A 14770-nucleotide genomic window follows, 5' to 3' on the forward strand; every position below is an offset into this window, starting at 1 on the left:
GTTGATAGATATAATCTGTAGAATTGTGTAAAATGCGCTAATCTTACAATTCAAGATGCAGATGTTTTCCACATCCACGTGCATAAATGGACTGCAAACATGAGTGAATCTAGAATCCACTGCTGTTGATGGAGCCAGTTTAGTGTGAGGTACATACATTAATACAACCTAACTTTGTGATGTAAACTTGATAAGCAGGAAGATAAGGACACATAAGACACCTACACTCTGACATTTACTATTAATTAGGGGACAAACCGCTCATTTTACTTCTGTGAATGTTGCAGGAAGGAAGTGCACATTTAAAGATGACACAGAAAGTTTGAAATGTAAATGTCACAGAGTCTGTGTTTTCTTTAAAGGAAATCAAACAGAAATACGACAAACACCATGCGAGTGCTCGGGTTGTAATCTATATTACTAAATGGGACCCTCACAATCACTAGAAAATCCAACTGGACCTTGATCCTCTGAATTTACTGTGCGTGCGTGCATGCATGCGTGCGTGTGTGTGCACATGTAAGCATGCCTGTGATATTCGGACTTTGAATGTCTGTGAGTCTGACAAGGATATCACCTGCAAAACTGCTGCAGGAGTTTTTAAGGTTTCACTTCAATACAACACACAATTAAGATTAGAAATAATCTCAATATAAAGTTGGATTTGATTATTTCAATGTTCATAAATAAAACCACGGGTGTACGTGAGACTTTGCTTACACACTCACTGACACATATAAGGACAGTGTCCCTCACAATCCTTCCATTGCCATTTTCCAGCATGTGCATTTGTTCCATGACGAGCTGTGCGAACAGATGTATTTATTTATTAGAGTCACCTGCCAAATAATAAAATCCTCTGTAGCCTAAAAAAACATTCAGTGGCTTATATCTAAAATGACCCATACAGTTTTTATTCAACGATGAAAACGCAACTTTGTATCCAATGCGCTGACAACAGTTACAGTAAAAAGTCACATCACGCTTTCATCCTCGTTTTGTAATCGTAGAAACGTCAAAAGACTGTCTTTCCTATTGGACCTCAGTGGACTCAATCAAGACCGTAAGCCGACTAAATCTGTATCTTTAAGTACAAATCAAGAGCAACCGTAAAGATGTACAATAAATATGTTTAAATGGTTTCACTCCGGGGTCTCGGTTCGGCAGTACCCGTGAACCGAGTGGTTCCGAGCGCAGGCTCGGGTTGCGACATGCCTGTGAACTTTCTGAATATCGCACTGACCGCCAGACAACAATACACTTATATATGTATCACTGTTACCTTCGCTATGTGCAACATCGGTGTTTCCAAGCCAGTTACGAGATTTCGGACATATCTGAATAAGCTGTTCGCTTACCTCGTCTACTTGAAGTGGAGGCTCAAGCATCGGGAAGGATTTTCTTTTCTTGTCGTCCTAATTGGTTCCGATAAAACCCTCACGGCTCAGGAGGCTGATCGACAGTGAGTTTATGGCGAAATAAGGACAGTCGACTATTCGCCAGCCCAGTGCTTTAAAACACAGCCAGGCACTATGACCGAGACGGTCGCCTTCGGAAGCGAATGACGCGAGACTTCTGCTCGACTACACGGAGCTCGGAAAAGTCCAACCCCTACACACGCAAGCACACTCTCCACGCTTCCACCCACTAACTCTCGGGTTGTGTATCAAACCTTAACAAGCTACCTACCTAGTATGTCGCATTTGGGGGCGTCAAAGGCGCATGGAGCATACGTCAATTACATGCGTGTTTCGAGTATGTATGCGGTAGTTTTCGTGAAGGTGAAGTTGTCACCTAGCGCGTTTGTGATGTAGTAAAATGCTGCCTAGGTAGGCAGCCGAGTGCGTTTTGAAACAACTCCACAGTCGCACACACTCTCGCTCTCTCTCTAATATACACTTAAAGTTATTGTATCCTACATGCTTTGTGTGTCCTAAAACTACAACTAACTTATAAAACGATTTACTCTTAAGCTACACTTGACTACCACAATTTGACTAGTAATGACAATGTGTAAACGCATTGCTGGGAAGATGGGTGTTATTCAGGTCATACAAGGTATTAAAAAGAAGTGAAGAATATTAATGGTTTGACCCTTGTGCACAACAGCTGCATATGACCTTACAAATGATGTTAATGACAAGCTATCAAACTGCCACCACATGGCAAGAACAAGCACTGCATACATGTTGTTCATAATGGCTTATACAGTAGCAAACATTAAACATTAAATAAACCATAAGTAGGCTACGAATGAATAGGATAATAACATTGAATGATGTTAACATCTGAAACAAGCATACATTTTAACAACGTTCTTGCTAGCATCATGTCTTGTCAGCAATAACGCTGATTTTTGCACATTTGATCACCAATGTGCATTTTTATTTGTTGGTTCAACTTATATTGGTTGCCTTCCATTGAAGGTAAATTCAACTTGAACATATTAGTTAACTCAATTCGTTGAGCTGACTAAACTCGAGATGACTAATATTTTTAAGTTGAACCAACAATTTTCTTACAGTAAAAATGTTAATATGCAGATGCTGAGAGGTTTTTATTGTGTTAATACACAGTGGGGTTAAAAGTATTGGGTTGTTGGAAAGTTGTGGATTTTTCATCTAATTGCAGCACCCACAAGGTGAAAAACCAGTCACATGTTTGTTAGCAGATAACACGCCTACTGATAATGTTCAAATCACAAATTAATGTGGTTTGCGCCTGAATTTAATAATTAGGGTTGGGGATTCAAACCCAAAATATGAGCAATTCTAACATTGATGCTTGACTTAGCAAACATGTAATTATGCCAAGGCAGTTTCAGCAATGCCAAAAGGATTGCCAAAGGAGCTGAAGCAAATATCGAATGCAAAAAAGGAGCATAACTTCTTTAAATAAGATCCGAAGAAGCAGTTCTTGTTTACTTTACTAAGTAACAAAATTTTGAAGGACACAAAATGACATGAGGTTACGCATGTGGCACACTTGTGGAAATGTTTCTTAGCACAGCAATATCTTAAAAAGAAATGCTTCACTGTCTGTTCTTTCTTTAAGACTTCACCCGCAATTAAGTATTTGCATAGAAAATAAACATTTCAACACAAATACAAACCACATCACTGTTTCTTCATGAGGACTACCACTCTGCACTTTTCAGAATGCAATGTGATATACTACCACGACAGCAATGGTGGCACATGTTATCAATGTCATAGGCCCTATGCATACAGTATACAGTAAATGATACTGTATGAATCCACAGAGAATTGTTGAGGCTTTAGAGCCTAACGTAACACTCCCCTATTTTAAATCTACACTACAGCATGTTTAGATTCAGTTCGCCAGCTCATGGCCGAATCGGTACCAAAAATTCAGCAAACATCTTTAGTGAATTCCAAAGAGGGCACCTAACCTTATTCAATGACCGAGGCCATGTGTCCTTTCACACAGTACTTTTCTCATATTAACGGAAGAGCTACACTGGAGCTTATAGAGGACAAACATCATTCCTGTGAATCTATGTTCCTGTGTCTATCACTATGTTGTTATAAATGAGCAGAAGAGTGCTGAGTAGAAGGGTGGTTCTAAATTAAGATTTCAGGTCAAAAACAGGAAATGGCTCAGTGAGGAGTCGAGGTAGGACGGAGAAGTCCTGGCCGCTGGGCTGCATCTACAACATCCCCTTTGTTCCCTCAAGCTACAAGCAAGGGAGCACAGCCCGCCTCTTCTCTCTCCCCTCCCTTCCTCTGTCTCACTCGAAGCTCTCTCCTGTTCTCTTCCTTTACCAAGTCTCTTACAAATTGTGACAGTGTATGATAATTTGCTGTAAGAACCTCCCACCAACTGCCTCTTCAGTAGATGGGCCGAGCATGGCACGAACAGTGTAGGCAGTCATTCAAAAAACATATGAGTCATTACAAAATAATTAGCAGCAGCTTGATTTCCTGGTGTTTGCTATACATTTTATTTTGTCTTCTGAACCCCCGGCACCCCATTCACTGACATCAAACGTTTAGCATTATCATCAAAATTACTATTACATGGCTTATTACAATCAATCACAAATGAAAATGATTTTAAAACAGCGATATGATACGAGATGACACGTGTAATATCCTCTCACCTCTCCCTTTAATGACAGAGTGGCATCTTGATAAATGCACACACACTGTATATTGGTGTTTGGAGTGTCATTTATACAAAACCACCAAACCCAAAACAACCGACTCATAAAAGAACTAAAAAAACACAAAAAGTTATTATTATATAATATTAATCAATTATCAATATTAAAACCCTTACAGAAATGTCACATGGATGTCATATGTAAAAAAAAACACATGTGAAATGTGTTTTTGGACATGAATCTTAAATCCATGGGATTATTAATTGTGATTATTGCAATGAATAACTATAAATCAAAAGAATTATGACATTAATTTAGTATTAATAATAATAATAAAATATATATATTATTATTGTTTTATATTTATCTATAACTTGCCTTTGAAACATAAAAAACGTATTTCCCCAAAAATCTGACCAGGGCCCTCAAGTTATAAATTCTTATTCTTATAAACCAACCTTTTGTCACTCAGGGTAAGGTAAGTTGACAACTTTCAACACTGAATGTTAACACCCTTGCTTAATAAATATTCTTTGTTTATTATTATTTTTAAGTTACAGATTGTAGCTTTAATCTATTATCTCGGGCTGCGCTTTTTATGCACCTCTGATTGGGAATCACTATCCTACAATGTGCTTTGAGTGCAGTGTTTATATTTATTAATTATTCAATTTTTAATTATTATTTAAATGCATACAAAATATGTTTTCACTATTTGATATAACAACTGTCTATTATATCAAAAGGCAGCAAATCAAGAGGTCAAAACTGACTGAAAATATTCAGGCACTCTGCTCCATGATATGATGACAGATATTTGGTGTGGATATTAGCAGAAGTGCTGTGAAACCACACTGCTCTATTACACACAGTCACGCAAACAAAAGAGGCGCACGATCGCAGTGATGTTAATTACAAGCCTCTGACACATACACATGGATTTCCAGTGCCAACAGAAACATGGCTAAGCAAACCCCTGCTAAACCCACCCCTCCTCTGCACAACAGGCCACTCCACTCCTCCTCGACAGTCCGTTGAGGGCCCTTGGCACGCCTGTCTCCCTCATTATCTAATTTGTCTCATTAGCAATATAGACACACTTCAGCAGGGGGGCTTTTTCATTCGAACATCATAATTGATGATCACCGCCATTGATAAATATCAGATCAGATAAGTGACCAGACCTGGGCCATATATTGAATATTCACTTTATTTAATAGATAGAATATATCTATATCTATCTATTAGTAATGAATAAGTCAGCAATATAAAATTAAGTAGTCCTACAGTGAGAACATTATGGATGTATTGCTTTCTCTTTGGTCAATACATTTGCTTAAACCTGTGTCATTAAACTAATGTGGTGATTATAAAAAGAAGTGATTAATTTCTTGTTTTTGTTCATTCAGTTAAAGACCTTAGCAGCCAGGGTAGGCGAGGATTTAAAGGCAGTTTGAAATCTGATCCTCTTTTGTTCTTTATTTATTTATTATTTGGTGGCCCGTTTCTGAGATGCACCAGGCTGTAAGGTATGCGTGACATGCTTCTCCCCCTTTTAATGTGAATCCAGCTTCCCACTTGCTGAGTTATAGAAACCCACCTCCATCTTAATCACATCAGACCACCACGACCCACCTCTTCCTAGCGCATACATTTGCTGATCAATGCTACAAATCCTGAGTCATGTGTAACTGCAGCATTTCAGAAAGAGGAAAAAGTGGGCAGAACCGAGTACATGTGTGGGTATAAAGATATGAGCGATACGAGAGTGTCTTGCAAGAAGTAGGCAGTTCTGAAAAGGAAGAAAATGGATATTTAATTACAAGGATCCTCTTAACATGATCAACCAGGGGAATTCAAAATGACTGTCATTTGGTAAAACAGTTATTTTGAAATTAACACAAAATGTGATGCATTCATAACCAATTGCACAGGAAACATCAGATAAATGAAGGATTATTCATCATCACTGTTGTCCCTAAAGTCATGTATTATCATTTTCTTATATAAAATGATACATTTAGTTAGTTATAGGTTTCATGTATTCTTATGAAATAATATTGGGCCTCATGTATAAGTATGAGCTCTTGAACACCTGCATGAACAACATCATCTTATCTTAACTGCACGTACACCACACATCATTTTTAATAAGGAAGTTAGGTTTGTCGCATTGAGTCAAGGACGCTGGTATCTCTACACAGTGAGCTCATTTTAAGCAAAGCTAATGTTATGAAGTTGAACATCTGCACACACACCAAATATCTTTTAACACTAAGACGAACTCCCCACACACTTTTGAAGAGAAGTTTAATTAAATCGCATACAACCAAGGACACTGGGTAGCTCATTATCGCTAAACAATGAGCTCATTTTTAATAAAAACAAGGTTAAGTCATGTTTCGTCCGAAGCCCCCAGAAAAGTGTCAAGATAAGAGCCACTTGTTTTAGAGATGCGCACGCAACCATTAAATCTCAATATGGTAGGCCGGAACTACAGCGCAGAGGGACGGGCTAATGAAAAGGGAATATCATATGAAAACTGATTGGTAGAAGTTGATGTCAGGTTAACATGTGTATTCCTTGGGCATCTTCAGATGAACTCTGTATGTCCCTCTTTGACTTGTTCGAACAAATTAAAGATTGAAACTCTTGAAACTTGGCTTCTTGGTCTTCGTGATTTCTCTCAACATTTGATGATCGAATTTGCCACAACAATAACAATCAAAAGAAACCGAGAAGTGAACTTGGCTTAACTTTTCTCTCCAATATTTAGAATTTAGACTGCGATGCCAAACTCAACCGCTAGATATCACTGTACCATATGATTTCTTTAAATGCGATCGAACTGGAGGACCCATTCAACAAATGGTTCATTTATTTAAATGAATATACAACAAAAGTTAACAAATCGTTTATTAAATATAATTATTATACAGTAAAATAATAATACAACTTAATATTAACATAAATTAAATAACATATAAATTATTATATTATTAGACAATAGAGGGTATGGACGTGTCGTCACTTTACCGCGTGAACAATACGTCAACATGCCAGAGCGCGGCCCAGTGGGTGGCAAACACAAATATGACTGCCTAGTGCTTACAATATCAGGAAATGCAATTCCGCGCAACATTTCAGTGTCCATGAACACCGGATTCCTTTGTAAGTCGTAGGAAGTTCAGCTGCTTGTAATTCCAGCAAATAATTGCGTGTTTTAGTCCCGGTTTCTGTGTTTCTCCTATTCTCCTCAGCCATTTTGCCACTCAGGTGTGCACAAGGGGGGCGTGTCCCGGCGTGTTCACGTGGGAAAGTGACGTCGATGCAAACCCTAGCCAAACACAAACCGGAAGTTAACTGGGGGTCAAGTGTGCACGCGTCCTATGAAACGGTCTATGTAAGGCGCACTGTGCTTTAAGTCAGCGAGAGCTGAACGTTGTCTACACACACACTGGTGTTTCATCCCATTTCCATGGTGATTATGCAGAACAATATTGATATAACACAGGGGGTTTTCGACCCTCCTCCAGACATTTGTAAGATTACACGCACGCATAAACGCCCGCATAAAAACACTTACACACCCCAGCTGGAGCAGAACCAATGCCGTGATGGTTGTGGTTTGGGAAGCAGACTCCATATGTGACAGGACACCATACATCATGCTGTTTTTCTCTTTCATTTCGTGACTCCTCTGGCTGCGACTGGAGAACTTCAAAAAACTTAAGATGTGTTTATTGGGAGCAACATCGAGTGGACACAAAGGAGAGGAAAGGTCTTACAGTAATGTACTGTGAAAGAACCAAGCACATAGCATTATCACAGACTATTCGCAATAAAATGCTCTATGAAACGGGAGATTCAAGCTGAAAAGGCATATTCAGCTGAAAGGGAATAAAGCAATTGTTCCATAATAAATATAAGGTTAAAGAGGCTCAAATTAGAAATTAAACCATCTCGACAAATGTGTCCAGTGGTTTTAATACTAATATCTATAATCATGTGAGCATACGAGTAATTTATCAAAATGTCAGTAAATAATGTATTCAAAAGTATAATTACATGGGAGAGCAGAGAAACCCAGGCAAGACATTCTGTTGTCTGTCTAGGCACTTATGACAAATAGTTGCATTCCTATTCTGCTATTCATAGCACGCGACTGTACCAAACCCATTTTGGGAGAGACAGTGATTCTAAAAAACAGGTAGATTTTACACTGGTCACACTTGACGGCAAACACTCCCCTATCCTGGCTTGGCTTTTCTTTCTAAAGCTGACTAATTCAATAAACATTCCAGTGTGTGGACATTGCCCCGTCTACAAACGTAGAAAACATTTCCCTGTGTGCACGAAACACAGATATTCCTCACTTCTTTGTTTGGTTGAACACAGAGAAAGATATTTGGATGAATGCTTGTACCAAACAGTTCTTGGACCCCATTTAACTACCATAGGAAAGAATGACAATACTAGTCAAAAGTGCCCTAGAACTGTTTTCTGTCATACGTTCTTCAAAATATCTTCTTTTGAGTTCATAAAAACAAAAAAGAATGATAAAGCAAATTTTCCTATTATGGTATAGTCAATGGGGTCCAAAAGCTGTTTGGTTACAAGTATTCTTCCAATGATCTTTCTCTGTGTTCATCAGAACAAATAAATGTATACAGATTTTGAAAAACTCGAAACTTAAGTAAATTATATACTATACTATACTATACCTTTCAAATAACAATTTAGAATATGAAGAAATATGAATACATGTACTTCACCAGCAGTCTTTGCCTGTCTTCTGGTATAGCTTCAACCTCTCAGAACAACAGTAGGTTTCCAACGAAAAAAGATCAAATGTTTTGATGAAGAATAATTCGTACCAAAAGCAATCATTTAGGTATTTAAGGCTTCTGAAAGCCAGCACCTTCTTGTACAACATGCCTTATGATTTCAAAATTGTGGGCACTTCAAGAATGCCTTAAATACCAATTTCCATGGTTCACAATTTTCCTATTTATTTTTGGAATTTTGTGGTCCACTTTTTAAGCTATTTTAGGTGCTGTTTACTCGGTGAACATACTACAGAGTTTGTCTTCTCTCTGTGCGAATTGTTGTGAATCCAGGAACCACAGATGACAATAAGAACACCCGACACATAGAAATGAAATGTGCTTAGGGTTGTGGGTAGTGAAATGATTGGATGGCCCCGTACCAAACCCACTGTCAAATGGTGACTTTGGTTACAAGCAACTGTTACATTAATACTAGAATTACTTACTGATCGCATTGAAAATATTGTCGTATGATTATAAATACAAGCCAAAATTTAAATTTCACGACCCCATTTATGTACTGTAAAACAGACTAAGCGACATGATAATTATATGTTTGTAATACAGACGCCCTACTTTTGAAACCTCATATCCCCTGAGCCCAACCATTCTGGGCACATTGTTTAGCTGTGTCAGTGTGGTTGTTTGAGTGGCACATGGGAATGATCTTTGTGCTGGGATGCAAATCTAAAGTCGGCCAATGAGCACAGTTTATAGATGGAGAAAAGACACCTACAGCAGGGGTCTCCAACAATCAAACACACCTGGACCATCTAATCAAGAGGTGCGTTCCTCACCTTCACATGGGGTTCACCCATATTCAATGAGATTATAATCCGAAGGGAGAAAACAAGTTCAGTTCCAAGGGCAATGCGACCGCCATAGGGAATCAGGGAACACCGATATATCACTTCCACTTTGGAAGTGGAAAGGGAAAATCACCCAACTGCCATTACACGCCGCGTCACGAGTCAGAAAAACATTGACGAGTTTACGTGTGACTTTTGTACATTGTGAAAGTTTATTTAATTATTGTTAATTATATTAAAAACTGTGGTTTGCTTAACGTAAATGTTATTTTGTAGCATTGTTGTTATGTAGGCTACACACTCAAGATGAAAGTATTTACATTTTATTGTGCAATATAGTTTTCATATGCGTGTAAGGATTCATCCATTTTGCTATTATCATACAAACCAATGTAAAAGTTATTTTTTATAATGTTTTGTTATTAACCTCAGGAATGTTGATGGCTGCACCACATCATATATCAAGCTAGATGAGGCTTGACCATGGATAAAGAGCAAATCTTCACATAGTTGACTAATTAAAAATGTATTTTTTTATTTTGCATAACTGAGTTTCAAATAATCAAAGCTGCATCAGTCAAATAATAAATACAAGCATTAACAAAAGTTACGATTACATTGATTAGATACATAATTGGTGTAAAGTTTATTTCTTTCCAATTTAAAAGTAAAATTACAATATTTATTCAAATTATAATCTCCGCAACGGTGCCATTGCGTTTCTTTGATGACATTGCAGGGCAATTGAGCGTTTTTTGTCAGCGAAGTCCAATTCAACGGATATCCCGACATCAGGGAGTAGGGAGCAGTGAACACTGAGTAGGAACCCTATTAAATAGGACGCAGCTAAGATATTCAGGGCTGCTTGATAATCACAGACAGGTGTGTTGAAACAGGGTTGGAGCTGCAGTTTGCAGGACGGTAGCTCACCAGGAGGAGTGTTGGAGATCGCTGCCCTACAGAGACTATAGACAGTTTTCTACTTCAGTAAGTCACACAGAACATCATACAGAATTCATACTTTTGTGCTTTAATGTCATTCAGACTCAGATACAGAGGGTGCAACTGCAAGGGAGCTTCTAGTGGAGTTCATCTACCAAAAAAGTTTCATTAACTTCAACCTCTATTCGAGTGTTACTCATATTGGCACGTATGCCCCAAAAATTAGAAAAGATTGGTGGACACAACATTTATATAAACGTCTTAATACAAAGTAAAAATTGCTTTAAAGGCAATTTAAGGAGGCAACTATAACTTTCTGAAAGTATGCGAAATTTCTTATGATATGAACCCTTTACTTGTAATACTCATTTTGTCTTCTGCTCTTCACTCTCACTTTTCACAAGGTAGTTTAAAGCTGGGACTACATTTCCCAGCATTCTCTTCAACACAAAGCCATCTAAACAAATATGCCTCAGCAGTCCGTTTTCTTTGTACTAATAGCTAACACTTACACAGCTATTACCTGACCTTCACAGAAGCACTAATGTCTCTTTCAGTTACTTTATGTCTCCTTTTGCTTCTCTTACGTCCACACTTATCCCTCATCACACACATAAAGCTGCTGTATCTGTGTATATGCCTCGGGGCGGGCTTCTCCAGCAGATTGAAAGAGAAAAGCTTTGGCCATCACAGCTGTTCCCAATGCTTCAGTCCCCATTGCTCAGCAACAGAGAACAAAACAAAAGCACATCCCTCCCCTCCAACCCTTTCCATCTCCTCCCATCCTCTACAGCGGCACTACCACATTACAAACCGTTCTCTCTACCCCTGCAAACACACACGCGCACGCCCCTTCTGTCCTCATACCCTCACCCTTCCCACCCACCGTCCTTACACACAAACACCAAGTCCTTTGTCCACATTCACTTGGGAAAATATATATTCTGCATTTAAAGTGATTAAGAGTCAAGCCAGAACAGTAGTAGAAACAGTAGACAACTTTTGTTCGGCTGTGAGCGACAAATAACTAAGGGGATGTGGCATATCAGGCTATTTTCATACCAAGTTATGATGTCCTCAGTGTCTCGCTTGGTGAGAAGAGAATGAGGTAAACAACACATAGTTCCAGATCTTTTCACTTTTCAGTGGGAAAAGCCGATTCAAGTAATTTGACAACCAAGTAAAGTGCAACCATCCAGAGGGTAAAGTGTTTAGGTTAATTTATTGTTAAGACAAATATCAAATTTACAAAACAGATACTAAATATAAAACAGGGAGATAATATATCCATTCGGTCCCTTATTGCTCAAATGGGTCATTCTCCCAAAACCACTGAAACATCATGGCAGTAAAGATTTAGGTTATAAAACAGTTCGGTAAGACAAAAATAATCATCATAAACAAAATCATTTATGTAATTTTTTACTTTTTTCTGCTGAAATTCTCATTCCCGTAACATGTCCTGATTTGTCTGAGTGAACTATATGTTGTAATTTAAATAGGGTAAAATTAAAATCATAAAAAAAAAACTGGATGTTCTTCTAGATGTTCTCTTACGACAAAAAGAAAGAAAAAAACAGTACACTGAATATTGGTGTAATAAAAATGAAGTAATAGTGCGAAAAAAGTGTCCATCACTGATATTCTCATCCTCCGTAACAGGACTGTTTACACAAACAAACACGCACACACACACACGCACACACACACACACACACACGTGCAAACACACACGCATGCATACCTTAAGTTAGATTTTGTGTGAAGAAGTGCCGGTTTGAAAAAAAGTGTAAGATTCTATTGTCACAGATACACAACTTATTTCATCATTTCTGATACAGATATTTTTCTGTATTTAAAAAAGTTCCTCGTATAATTCCACATATAATTTTCAATTAAAATAAAGTACATTAATGTCTTATTATGTATGATTTATTAAGAGCTTGCTTAGGCATCATGGCCTCCGTTTTTTAAAAGAAAGCTATATGGATTTGACAGTTTTAAACGGTAACGTTAAAGAGAATTTTTTAAGGCCTTTTTGTGATTTTTTCCAAAATTCTGTTAAACTGTCAGTTACAGTTTTTAAATTAATGTTCTTAAACATGTCATGTCTTGTTTTAAATGAATAAAAAAGGAAATTTCTTGATACGGGTGTGTTTAAGAAATCCTTGTTTAACATCTTTGACACCTTCTTCAGTTTCAGCCTCACAAAAATATCCTGGCTAATCTGACTCCATAAATTTGAGGAAGAAAGAATATTTAATGCAAGGCTAAAAAATATGCACAGAATAGGTTTCAATAACACATGTAAAAATCACATATATTCAGCAAATGCGAAAGCCAAAGCGTAGTGTAAACACTGAGAACAGCGAGACTAGACATTATTTTAGCAGACATGGTAAATATAACATTGGGTCGAAACACTGAAAACATTTTTAATGTTTGTTATATAGACATACAGCTAGCCGGGCAAGATACATGGACTGAAAGGGTCAGACACAAATATACAGTAGGAGGAAAAAAGTAACAGACATAAGAGGAGGAGGGGGATCGACTGCTCTTTCTCAATAGAGCGTATGTTGAACTTCAGCAGGACACTGTCTGACTTATTTATATTGGCTAGCATGACCTGCATTAAACAGGAACACAATACAAGTCTTTTAACTTAGATTTAATATGCTCGATTTCAAAACAGACAACAGGGAGGAGCTCTGTCTATCAAACATCAGGCAGACAACCCACCCGATCGCCACAAACAGGGGGCGTGAATCTCAAATGGTAGCCACAATTCTGACCCTAAAACACTACATGAACAAGTCAGATTACATATCGAGCATCTGTCTGATGAAACAAGGAAGGCGTCTGAATGGCTCGTCTCAGAGACAGCTGCTATTAGTGCGAGACGTCCCTGCTGGTTCACACCTAAACACTGACCACACACAGTGACAGATAAAAATACGTTCTTCCTAGGGATTTCTCGATAGACGTCAGTTTGCTCTAGCCGTTCTGCTGTAAACCTTGACCGTATATCAAATAAAAAAACAGACCAACAATTCAGTAAAGGCATGTTTGGAAAGACCAGTGCTTACCAAAGGAAAAACTTGTTTCAACAAGTCCGCTTCTTTGTTTCGGGGTTAACTTACAGCTCTGAGAGAGATTATATACAGCTTCTGGCGCTGGGAGAAGAGAAGTTGGCTCAATGCGGCATGATAATAGACAGCTTTATAATAAGAGTCGACTCAACTTCACTGCACTTCACAGACATAAGGAGGAGGTTGGACGACAGTTCGGGGCATATGAGAATGAGCCTTTTATTCCTGCAACTTGGTGCTCTTTTGAAGCCTCAGTGGTACCACGGGCCACCAAACCAGCGCTGGTTCTGCATCTCTGAATGCAACACGGGGTTTAGATTTGAACACATGGTGCACACTCCACAATGAGCCCACAGCAGTAAATCAGCTGGTAATGATCCTGCTGGTATAAACACAATAACTGACCACAGACCACCACGAGTCTGAATTCACTACGGGTTTATTATGGTTATAACCTGATCAAGTGCAAAGTGTGAGATGTAATGACACCTTAAGAAACAATGGAATAAATTCGTACTTAAACAGCACAGCAAAACATGTCTTGTATTGGTGGCAGAGCATAATAAACTGTGGTAATGCCTACCGATTCAGACCCAGCAGTCCTGTGCGAGCAATTGTGCAGATGTGTGTGGTCAGGGCTCTGATCTCTCCTACTGTACTCGACTGCTCTCTGATAACATCCTGAGACAGACACACCCCCGAATTCTCCTCATCTATTATTTAATACCAACAATTCACAGCATAATAAGGCTCGAGAAGAAGCATTTTGAATAAGAAACAATGATGGCATACCTCTCATAAACAAAGAGATGAGGAAGCATACAGGACTGTAATGTCTTTCCTGCTTCTTTTCAAAACGTAATTATACAATACAAATGGATTAAAAATACAATACTGTGAGAATGGTTTTAAATTAGTGGGGTAAGATGTATTGCTTGCCTTCGCTAGCAAACTGTGCATAATTTATGTCAT

At 38.3% G+C, this 14770-nt stretch overlaps 1 protein-coding gene across 2 annotated transcripts in view; it reads right to left on the reverse strand.

The window, feature by feature from the left end:
• sertad2b (SERTA domain containing 2b) overlaps positions 1-14770 on the reverse strand; it is a 31605-nt gene that overhangs the window by 13488 nt on the left and 3347 nt on the right. The window contains exon 1 of one of the 2 annotated variants that reach the window (XM_056761302.1): positions 1359-1606. The exons of the other annotated variant lie outside the window; for it this stretch is intronic. The gene's annotated coding sequence lies outside the window, so the exon portion shown is untranslated. Of the gene's footprint in view, positions 1-1358; positions 1607-14770 lie in introns of those variants that run through there. 2 annotated transcript variants of the gene reach the window in all.

The sequence above is a fragment of the Triplophysa dalaica genome, chromosome 11 (assembly GCF_015846415.1).
Source record: "Triplophysa dalaica isolate WHDGS20190420 chromosome 11, ASM1584641v1, whole genome shotgun sequence".
NCBI classification, from domain to species: domain Eukaryota; kingdom Metazoa; phylum Chordata; class Actinopteri; order Cypriniformes; family Nemacheilidae; genus Triplophysa; species Triplophysa dalaica.